Source organism: Malus domestica, chromosome 12, assembly GCF_042453785.1.
Source record: "Malus domestica chromosome 12, GDT2T_hap1".
NCBI classification, from domain to species: Eukaryota; Viridiplantae; Streptophyta; class Magnoliopsida; order Rosales; family Rosaceae; genus Malus; species Malus domestica.
In genome coordinates this window covers 7,591,596-7,602,798 of record NC_091672.1, presented here as the reverse complement: position 1 = coordinate 7,602,798, position 11,203 = coordinate 7,591,596, and the positions used below count along the sequence as shown (strand labels likewise).

The window sequence follows — 11,203 nt, the reverse complement described above, 5'->3', positions numbered from 1 at the left end:
ATGGAAGATGTGCTTCATTCTTTTGCTCCCCGTTTTCGCTCTCACTGAGGAGGAACAATGTGAGATTCTTATTCAAAGATGCCTCCCAAATTCGCATCTTCAGTTTCTTATTGGTGGGCAAATTGTTAACCACAAGAATTACAACAAAGAGGCCTAAGACAAAATCCACAACCCCACAACCACCACCCAGCCAACCATGTGCGCCACCAACATAAATTCACAATGCCACCATAACCACCATCCTCTGTTGCCATAACCAACAAAAACCTAGATCCAAAAGTGATCAAATCAATGAACCAATGACTAAAAATCCAAAATTAACAAATTGGGTGACCAACAAATCGGATGGGGGAAATAGAAAATGAGGATAATACTGTAAGGGAATAGAGAAAGAAAAGGAGCCAGAGAGTAATAGTTCGTTGGAAGTGGGAACGTTCAGAGCTTCTAAGTGCTTATACGTCATTTTGTCAAGGGTGAATTTGTTAATAATATTTTTATTAAAAAGTGGATGGAAAAATAAAGCACTAGGTGGAGATATCAGCACTCCTTTACTCAGACCTAGGATTATGTCCACAGTACCTCATGTTCCTACATGTTTAAGCCTTAAGCCACCCCTCATTCAAGAGTTTTATCTATCTTTTGGGGCTACATGTTTATACAAAAATTAAATGTAAAGGGAAAAAAAGAAAAAGGCTCATTAAAAGGGGTATTGGAATGAAGCCCTCCAATTATAAGGTTACATCCCAGTTCAAAGATCCCTACAATTTTTTACTTTAGGATTTAATAAAGTAAAGGATGTGTATTAGTTCCTCTGAGTAGGATAATGTCACACCCCAACCCAAGGATTAACATAAACCTTCGTTCAGAACGTGAATCACACCTTAATTATAAGCTTAACTAATATAATTAAGAATGTGACATGAAATAAAAGCATGTATAACTCGCTTGAAACAAAATTAATTAAACAACATATTCATTATTGAAAGTTTCAGCCAAAATTACAACTTATGAACTACTCAAAGTTCACACAAAAGTAGTTCTTTATTCAAACAAGAGAGCAAAAGCCAACAAGCTCATCTTTTTATTTCTTATACATAATTACACAACAGACAGCAAGCAGACTTTTAGGTTTCTGGTTCTGTACCTGCAAAATTTCGTTAGGGTGAGCTTAAAAAGCTCAGTAGGGACATATACCTTCATTACTAAAATAATAAAGTATAATTAAGATAGCAGAATTAAAACCAAAATCAGAATGATGCGTAAGAATGCAATGCACATGCCTTAACTATACCCGTTAATCCACATAACTAAATACCCAGACCTTGTACGTCCCATTCCGTACTTATACCACTTGATCCCGAGTGTTTAAATATATGAACTAAGCCCCATCCCTAGACATCCCCGAACTCCCCTTTTGTTAGTCATCTTGCCCAAACTCTTCGTCTCCAGTCCCGAATTACCCTTAAAGAATCTGTGCACTGTGGGCTTGCCTGAGACCTGGTACCTACTAAGAGTTTGGCTCAACTACACAAAACTAATAGTCACCACCTTAGATTCCCGAAGTTCTTTCCGACAATCCCACTTTACTCCCACATCATGGACCCAAATTTCATTTCGAACATTCATCATACTCAAATATCCTATAAAAACATGTATCTCAAACTTGTATATGTACTTAAGTAAGAAATAATTAAATTAATATATATATATATATAGAAGGTTTCCCAGAACCCTCTACCTTGAATTCGATTAATTTTATTCCTCTGAAGAACCTAATCGGAACACAAAAATACAACCAAAAATATAAACACAATTAACACATATTAGAAACCAAACTAAGTGTTCAACCACAAAATTGATATTATCTAAAGAAAGTACATAAATTCTGGAATCTTATAACTCAAATAATGTCACTCAAATCAAGTAAAGAGGACTAGAAAGGAATCTGGAAAAGAAATTAGGTGTGCTAAAAACAGAACTCTGCATCTTCACAAAATCTGCAGAAAAACAGCACTATTGAACCAAGTTTAGACTCATTTTCGAACATTCAAAACTAAACCAAATCGTGTAATATTACATGGGTTTTGAAGTTCGTGTTATGTACTGTAAAAGCATATAAAGTTTGTAGAAAACGGAGCTCTAAATTGGAAGTTATGCCAAAAGAAAAATGGAGTCTTGAAACTGGAAACCCAGTTTTCTGCTGCTGTTTGGCAGATCGTGACCCAAGTTTAAATAAGGTTTTGATCAACCAAAACTCAACGAAACTGAGTGAAAACAATTGGGTTACAATCATGGACATATGTATTTTCAACACAATAAAAGTTTTCTCCAAAGGAGCACATAAAGACCTATGAATTAAGAGCAAAATAAGACCACTAGAAACTTGAGTTTCCGATGCAAAGAAATCAATTTTCTGCACTTACATAACAGTATACTTCCAATTCATATAACAAAACCCAAAATATTTCCAAGTAATCCAGAAATCATGTATACAACACCCAAATATAACATGACTCAAAATTAACAAGAAATTGACCTTTTGAACCAAACCCTTGATCAAGAAATTTGATCTACACACCCAATCCGAATTACCCAACTCTAATTCAAGTTCAAATTGGTTCATTGAACAGTAGAAAGCCCTAAATAAAACAAAGAACTCCAAATATATCTCATGGCAGTTTCAATTCAACTAAAGGTCGTACCCAGTGCACAAGGCTCCCGCTTTACGCAGGGTCTGGGAGAGGTGAATGTTGGCTAGCCTTACCCCCATTTATGGAGAGGCTTCTCCCAAGTCTCGAACCCGAGACCTACCGCTCATGGGCGAAGGCACTTGCCATCGCACCAAGTGCGACCTCTCGGCAGTTTCAATTCAACTAAGGAAATTAAATTCGAAAAATCTAAATAATCAAGTAACAAGAAGTTTACCCTTCAAATCTCTGAATCCTTCCTTCACAATCATGTTCTCTAACTCTCAAATTCTCTACTCCTTTTCGATTTCTGATGTTTTCCCACTTCTCTACAACCCCTTTTATAGTTTCTCTAATCCTACTCACTCCTATCAGAGTCATGATAAAAACCTAGCTTCCTAGGCCATCCACCTCCTACTTATAGACCTCTGTGTCTCTTCTTAGTTCATCCTCTGCCGAACACACTCTTTGGTGAAATAGGAGATGAACAACTCTCTATGACACACTCCTTTGATCAATCAAAAGTCAACCTATCACAAGATTTCCTAATCTCTATCCGATTTTTTGGTATGAAGAAAGAAGATTTTTTTTCTTCCTAAAGCTATGGAAGGCCACCTCCTCCTAGCTTCCTTGTTTCCATCGCACAGAAAGGAATAACATGAAAGAATGTTCTTTTCCTTTCTTTTATAAAATATTATTTTATATATATATAAATATATTAACAATAATAAGAAATCTCTAATAAATAAAAATTATAGTATTAAAAGCTATTAAACAAATAAAAACTAAGTAGACTAAAATTTTGTATAAAAACAATTATAATCACACTTCACCCTTAATTAAACGAGGGATATTACAGATAATGTAGGACGCTTAGCGTCCACCCACAAATCCAAGGCGGAGGGTCCTGCACTCCATGGGACTGCTATCCTCTCGTTACCCTTGTATAATAAGTCATGTAACAAAGATCGGCCTTTTATAAAAGGGTGCGGATCGAGTTAAGATAATTTGAGTGCACTTACATGTTTTGGCTCCTTTACATTCTTCAGTGGGTTGAACACCAATCTCTCTTTTGCTTTTTGGTGAATCTCCCTTTTATCTCCCTCTTTCCCATACCCTTTCCCTGATTTAACTTTGGGAAACCCAATCAAAACCGCACCTTTCGCTACATTAATAGGAAAAGAGGACTAAACAAATAGATTTTTTTCAATTAATATCTTTCTCAAAATTGCGTTATGTGTGACGTGTTTAGATTTTGGGACCGAAGCTCCAATTTGTTTGACAAACATTATCGGTAAAACGAGAAACCAATGCATCATATTGATGAGTTTGGATCAGGAGTTTACAATCTTTTTATTCTTTTTATTGGTGTTAAGATTTATATCGTTCTATCATGACATTATGCTAATCATGTCTAAAGCAATATGGATAGAGATTACTTTTAATTATCTTTCTAAAACTACTAGGTTTTTTTTATTGGTGTAAGCGTGGCTGCAGGAATTTAGGAAATGGCATGGTTCGAAACAGGGCAGCAGACGGATAACCCCTCAAAAATGGGAGAAACCCGGTGTGGGATGGGTTAAATGTAATTTCGATGGTGCATGGGACGAAGTAGGTGAACTAGGGGGTGTTGGTGTCATGGTGCGAGATGAGCAGTGGCGTAGCCAGAATTTTCATATAATGGGGGTCATAATATCAATCAAGAAAACTTTATTGGGCCATTTCGTCAAGCATCTAGTAGGCATCTTCTAATTCCTGTTAACATATGCCCAGGTTTATGCCAACATACGTCGACATTTGTAGAGGCTTGTCGACGGTGGATGCAGGATACTTTGCAATAATGTTGAAGACTGCCGAGGCATTTGAACTAAAATATTTTTTACAAGAAGAGAGAAAAAGAAGATAAATATGATAGAAGAAAATAAAAGTATGACGAAAATATTGTAATTTAGTTTCCTTATAGCGGTCAAATACAATGTACAAACAAATATACATGGGGTTTTTTAAGTTGTTGGGGTCAAGGACAACCAATGACCCTATGTTGGCTCCGCCACTAAAGATGAGAATGGGGAATTTGTAGCAGCTACAGCTTTGCATTTCAGAGGAGTTAGCTCGGCAGTTTTGGCTGAAATAATGGTTGCTTGGGCAGCAATTCTATTTGCTCGTAATCTGGGAGTGATGCAACTGAAGTGCAGGGGGATGCAATGATGGTTATCAATGCATTGCAGAGTGACAAGGCAGCGCTAGGCAATGGTATGTTGGTAATGCTCTACATGATGCCAGTCAAATATTGAAGTCTTTTCAGAATTGGAAGGCTATGTTCGGTCAACGTAAAACGAATAAGATTGCACATTGGCTTGCAAGATTGGGCTTAAGAGTGGATACTCAAGTTTCATGGTTTGAAGAACCTTCTAATGTAATTTCTGATTTGCTTTTTGAGGATAGTATAACTATTTAATTTAGAGGTGCAGGACACTCTTTTTCCCTTGAACCAGGTTGAAAGCCCCAGCAAGGTTTTTATCAAGGCTCACTATTAGCACCCTATCCTCGGGTTTTGTACAAAGCCATTTGCTTAAGATTTTTATTTTTGTTTTAGTAGCCCCCCACAATTTGATGGCATCCCCTTAAATTTTTAATATTAAATGACATATCAATAACCCAATGTTCTAAAAAATGGCCTAGGCGGTGGTGACCTGAGGCATTTTCTTGCAAATCGGTTGGAAAAATCGGCTAGGCTCTAGGCGGGATAGGCGCTAGGTGGTTTTTTTTTTTTTTTAATTAAAAAAAAATCCTATCTACATCACTATATTTCCTTATTTTCCTCCTATTTTGCATTTTATGTGCCTTAAAATTGTGAACTTATTGTACATGTGTCATCCTACAATACTCCTCACTATGATTATGTAGCATATATGCTTAATGTGTTTTTAAATTTTGGACTTGTTGGATACTCTTTTTACATTTTATCATTCTTTTATTATCTTATCCATGGATTTCATACAAGTATAATTTTTTGTAAGTGTTAATATACACTTATTTACAATATATACATGAAATTTACCTAAATCCGCCTAGGCCGCCTAGGCGCCCGTTGATACCCGCCGCCCTACTAGCGCCTAACATTTTTTAGAACCTTGCTTTAACAGCTTTCTAAAGTATAATATCGTATTCTGAACACACCCGACATGTCTAACTTGAGATAATCTTACACTCCAAAAGTTATTTTCTTCAACCTCTCAAACCTATTCTTACTCACCATCGTAGAACAAAGTAAACAATAATTGTGGTAGCGAATTTCGGTCGTCTTGACGAAAATGTACATATAGGAGAGAGCCGGCCATGGTGTTAAGGTTTTGCCCTACACATGGCTGCATCCTATTGACCAAGGTGTATGGAAAGAATATTCTTAAGATATTAAATAGGAAATAATATCTTGAGATAATTTGGAAGTATCCCTAATTGATTAAAATAGGGATTAATTACTTGATTGAGTTAATCTTCAATTGGAAATGTATTAAAGATGAGATTTGGTAATTAATCTCTATCTTTAATGCATTTGACTTTTTCTTACCATGAGCAGGTGAGCTGTGAGCAGTCGTATTCAACTATTTAGACCTTCAGGGGTCCTAAGCTACGTGTGAGAGTATTTGAGAAGCATGCCCAATTAATGAAGGCAATTTTGTCTTTCTTGAGTGAAAGTCTACATGTCGCCTCCAAGATTTTTGGAATAATTTTAGGTTCCAAAATAAACCACTAAGGACACAAATAATTGCACATGTATATATATAAATAAAAGTTAGGCTTTTTAGTCAAAATGGTCCATAAGATTTGAAATCAATAGAATTGGTTCCTAAGACAAGACTTGGAAGTGCCCAAGGACTAGATGGTGGAATCTAAAAGAAGAAAAACAAGCCATTTTCAAAGAGAAGGTAATCACCCAATGTGTGTGGGATAGAGAGGGGGAAGCTAGCCAAATGTGGGATTCCATGGCTAGTTGTATCCGAAAAGTAGCAAAAGAGGTATTAGGAGAGTCCAAGGGCTTTGCCCCACACCAAAAGGAATCTTGGTGGTGGAATGAGGAGGTACAAACAAAGGTGAAGGCTAAGAAGGAATGTTGTAAAGCCTTATACAAGGAGAGGACTGATGAAAATGGTGAAAGGTATAGAAAAGCGAAGCAAGAGGCGAAGAAAGCTGTCAGAGAAGCTAAGTTAGCGGCTTACGACGATATGTATAAACGACTAGATACCAAAGAAGGAGAGTTGGATATCTATAAACTATCTAGAGCAAGGGAAAAGAAGACAAGGGACCTAAACCAAGTGAGGTGCATCAAGGATGAGGATGGAAAGGTTCTTGCTACAGAGAACGCGGTTAAAGACAGATGGAGAGGTTATTTTCATAATCTTTTCAATGAAGGACATGAAATGAGTGATTCTTTAGGGGAGTTGAGTAACTCAGAAGAGTGTAGAAACTACTCTTTTTATCGTCGAATCCGGAAGGAAGAAGTGGTTGTAGCTTTGAAGAAGATGAAGCATAAAAAAGCAATAGGCCCAGACGATATACCAATCGAAGTGTGGAAACTTTTGGGAGAGACAGGTATAACATGGCTCACTGACCTTTTCAATAGGATTTTGAAAACGAAGAAGATGCCAAATGAGTGGCGAATGAGCACTTTGGTGCCTATCTACAAGAATAAGGGCGACGTACAAAATTGCATGAACTATAGGGGTATTAAGCTAATGAGTCATACAATAAAGCTCTGGGAGAGAGTCATTGAGCATAGATTGAGGCAAGAGACACGGGTTTCGGACAACCAATTCGGGTTCATGCCAGGGCGCTCAACCATGGAGGCAATCTATCTCTTACGAAGATTGATGGAAAGATATAGAGATGGGAAAAAGGATTTACACATGGTCTTTATAGATTTGGAAAAAGCGTATGATAGGGTCCCAAGAGACATTCTTTGGAGGATTTTAGAGAAGAAAGGAGTACGAGTAGCATATATCCAAGCTATAAAGGATATGTATGAAGGAGCAAAGACTGCCGTAAGAACTCATGAAGGACAAACCGAAAGCTTTCCCATAACTGTAGGATTACATCAAGGCTCATCCTTAAGTCCTTACCTTTTTGCGTTGGTAATGGATGAGTTAACACGACATATTCAAGATGATATTCCTTGGTGTATGCTTTTCGCAGACGATATAGTGTTGATAGATGAAACTCAGGAAGGGGTAAATGCAAAGCTTAACCTTTGGAGAGAAGTGTTGGAATCTAAAGGTCTTCGCCTAAGCCGATCAAAGACAGAATATATGGAGTGCAAGTTCAGTGCAAATGGAGTCCAAAACGAGTTAGGGGTGAGGATCGGAGATCAGGAAATACCAAAGAGCGACCGTTTTCGTTACCTAGGATCTATTTTGCAAAAGAACGGAGAATTAGATGGAGATCTCAACCATAGAATACAAGCTGGATGGATGAAGTGGAAGAGTGCATCCGGCGTGTTGTGTGACCGCCGTATGCCACTGAAGCTCAAGGGAAAATTTTATAGGACGGCAATAAGGCCGGCGATGCTGTATGGCACAGAATGTTGGGCGGTGAAACATCAACACGTACACAAAATGGGTGTAGCGGAGATGAGGATGCTTCGTTGGATGTGTGGGCACACGAGAAAGGATAAGATTAGGAATGAGGATATCCGGGGTAAAGTAGGAGTAGTCGAAATTGAAGGAAAGATGAGAGAAAATCGGTTACGGTGGTTTGGACATGTGCAAAGAAGGCCTACTGACGTTCCGATTAGAAGATGCGACTATGGAACAGAGGTTCAGGGCCGAAGGGGTAGAGGAAGACCTAGGAAAACTTTGGAAGAGACTCTAAGAAAAGACTTAGAGTACTTGGATCTAACGAAGGACATGACACAGGATCGAGCACAATGGCGTTCTAAGATTCATATAGCCGATCCCACTCAGTGACTTGGATTTTCCAAGTCTCCAACCGAGAAGTTTTCCTCACTCGGGAAATTAAGGGAACACTACCCCAACCTACATGCTCCACTCAGAAAGCTTCAACATACAAGCTTTAACAAAAGAAAATTCAAAGAACTTAGCGAAGAAGGCTTTGGTGTATTTAACACAATACGTTGAAATGAAGGAAAGCTTATTTATTGATATCCCCGATAAGCTACAAATATGTACATATACATGAGTCAAAATAAGCACACAAGAGGGAGCCTTCACAAAGGTTGCTTAGGAGAAGTCTCAGCAGTCGGTAGAGCCCCAGAAAGAGAAGGCACCGGAGGGGGATCATTTGGAGCCTCAGTACTGGACAGAACCCTAGAAGGAGGAGGCATCAGAGGTTGATCATTTGGAGCTTCATTACGCGGTACAGCCCCAGAAGACGAAGGCAATAAATGCCTTTGGAACAAACCCACAAATCTCTGATGATCAAGTAAAACCTGACCATCAGTTTCCTTCATCTGGTCAAGCTTCCTCTTCATGTTTGTAGCATAGTCATGTGCGAGCCGGTGCAACTGTTTATTCTCATGCTTGAGCCCTCTAATCTCCTGTTTGAGACTCATCACTTCAGCCGCCAATGATTCAACTTGGCGGGTTCGAGCAAATAGGCGTTGGGCCATATTAGACACAGAACCTGCACACTGAACACTGAGAGCCAGCGAATCCTTAACAGCTAACTCATCAGACCGTTTGGAAAGTAGTCTGTTATCTTTGGGAGTGAGAAGGTTCCTGGCCACCACCGCAGCGGTCATATCATTCTTCATCACGGAATCCCCAACGGTAAGAGGACCAGTAGGGGAGACGAAGGATGGGCGCCATATGTTGTCTGGAGAAGGCGGGGCTGCCTCTTCAACAAGGTTCAAGTCAAAACGACGGTCGGATGGGCCAGACATTTTCAAAGGTGTTGAAGAGAGAAGAGGTCGGACAAATCAAGATCTTAGAAGTGCAAGAATGAAGCTTCTACTGGTGGAGATTCAAGTGTGCTTTGGAACTTAATGCCAGCCCCTATAAAAATCTGCACTCGACGAAGCTTCAGAAATCGAAGAGGCGCCTGCTCAGAAATCGAAGAGGCGTTTGCTTTCTCAAAAGCTGGGCTGCTTAGAGATCACGAGGGTTGATCTCAGAAATCGAAGAGGCGTTTGCTTTCTCAAAAGTTGGGCTGCTCAAAGACCACGAAGGCCGATCTCAAAAATCGAAGAGGCGCTCGCTTTCTCAAAAGCTGGGCTCCTCAGAGACCACGAGGGCCGATCTCAGAAATCGAAGAGGCACCTACTTTTCCAGCCTTTTCCAGCCTTGTCAGCACCTGTCACACGCACACTCAGTTTTGCGGAAATTATGGGCATTCTGTCAAAGACTTCTGGTGAAGTAGAAAACACATGAATCTTACTGTTCAATCACCCACTTCCCACACGCAACAATAACTCATGGGTACCACAGATAACTTTGCCAAAGTTCTCTGCCAAAGTTGAGCACGTGAAGCTTGCAGCTCCCACTACATCGCTCTGACCAAGAAGGGTAAAAGAATAGCAAAGAAACAACACTAACAAAGTTTAGACCCATAAATTTTGAAGGTCTAGCTACCATATTATTACCCACAAGGGTAAAGGAACAGTACCACTGCTGGATAATTGGAAAGTCCCTGTGTGTCAACCTCTGTGCTTCGTGGCAAGGTAGACTAGCAAACATGCCCAACCTTTACTCACATTCGAGAAAACACTCCCAATAAGATTGGTTGCTCCAAAATCGAAGAGGCACCGTCCTCCGAATCTCGAGAGCCAGACTCCCAACATGACTACTTTCTTAAAAATCGAAGAGAGGGTAAATGAACAGTACCATTGCTGGATAATTGGAAAGTCCCTGTGTGTCAACCTCTGTGCTTCGTGGCAAGGTAGACTAGCAAACATGCCCAACCTTTACTCACATTCGAGAAAACACTCCCAACAAGATTGCTTGCTCCAAAATCGAAGAGGCACCGCCCTCCGAATCTCGAGAGCCAGACTCCCAACATGATTACTTTCTCAAAAATCGAAGAGACACTGCTCCCCGAATCTCGAGAGCCAGACCCCCAGCATGATTGCTTTCTCAAAAATCGATGAGGCATCGTTCTCCGAATCAATCGAAGAGGCGCTCGCTTTCTCAAAAGCTGGGCTCCTCAGAGACCACGAGGGCCGATCTCAGAAATCGAAGAGGCACCTACTTTTCTAGCCTTGTCAGCACCTGTCACACGCACACTCAGCTTTGCAGAAATTATGGGCATTTTGTCGAAGACTTCTGGTGAAGTAGAAAGCACATGAATCTTACTGTTCAATCACCCACTTCCCACACGCAACAATAGCTCATGGGTACCACAAATAACTTTGCCAAAGTTCTCTGCCAAAGTTGAGCACGTGAAGCTTGCAGCTCCCACTACATCGCTCTGACCAAGAAAGGTAAAAGAATAGCAAAGAAACAGCACTAACAAAAGTTTAGACACAAATTTTGAAGGTCTAGCTACCATATTATTACCCACAA

The 11,203-nt window shown here is 39.7% G+C and overlaps 1 long non-coding RNA gene across 1 annotated transcript; it reads right to left on the bottom strand.

Annotated features, from left to right (window-relative positions):
- Positions 1–952: 952 nt before the first annotated feature.
- Positions 953–3,325, bottom strand: LOC108175320 (uncharacterized). Its single transcript, XR_001792211.3, has 2 exons — positions 2,926–3,325; positions 953–1,144 (listed from the first exon to the last, which is right to left on the bottom strand). It is a non-coding gene; the product is annotated as an uncharacterized lncRNA (long non-coding RNA).
- Positions 3,326–11,203: the final 7,878 nt, after the last annotated feature.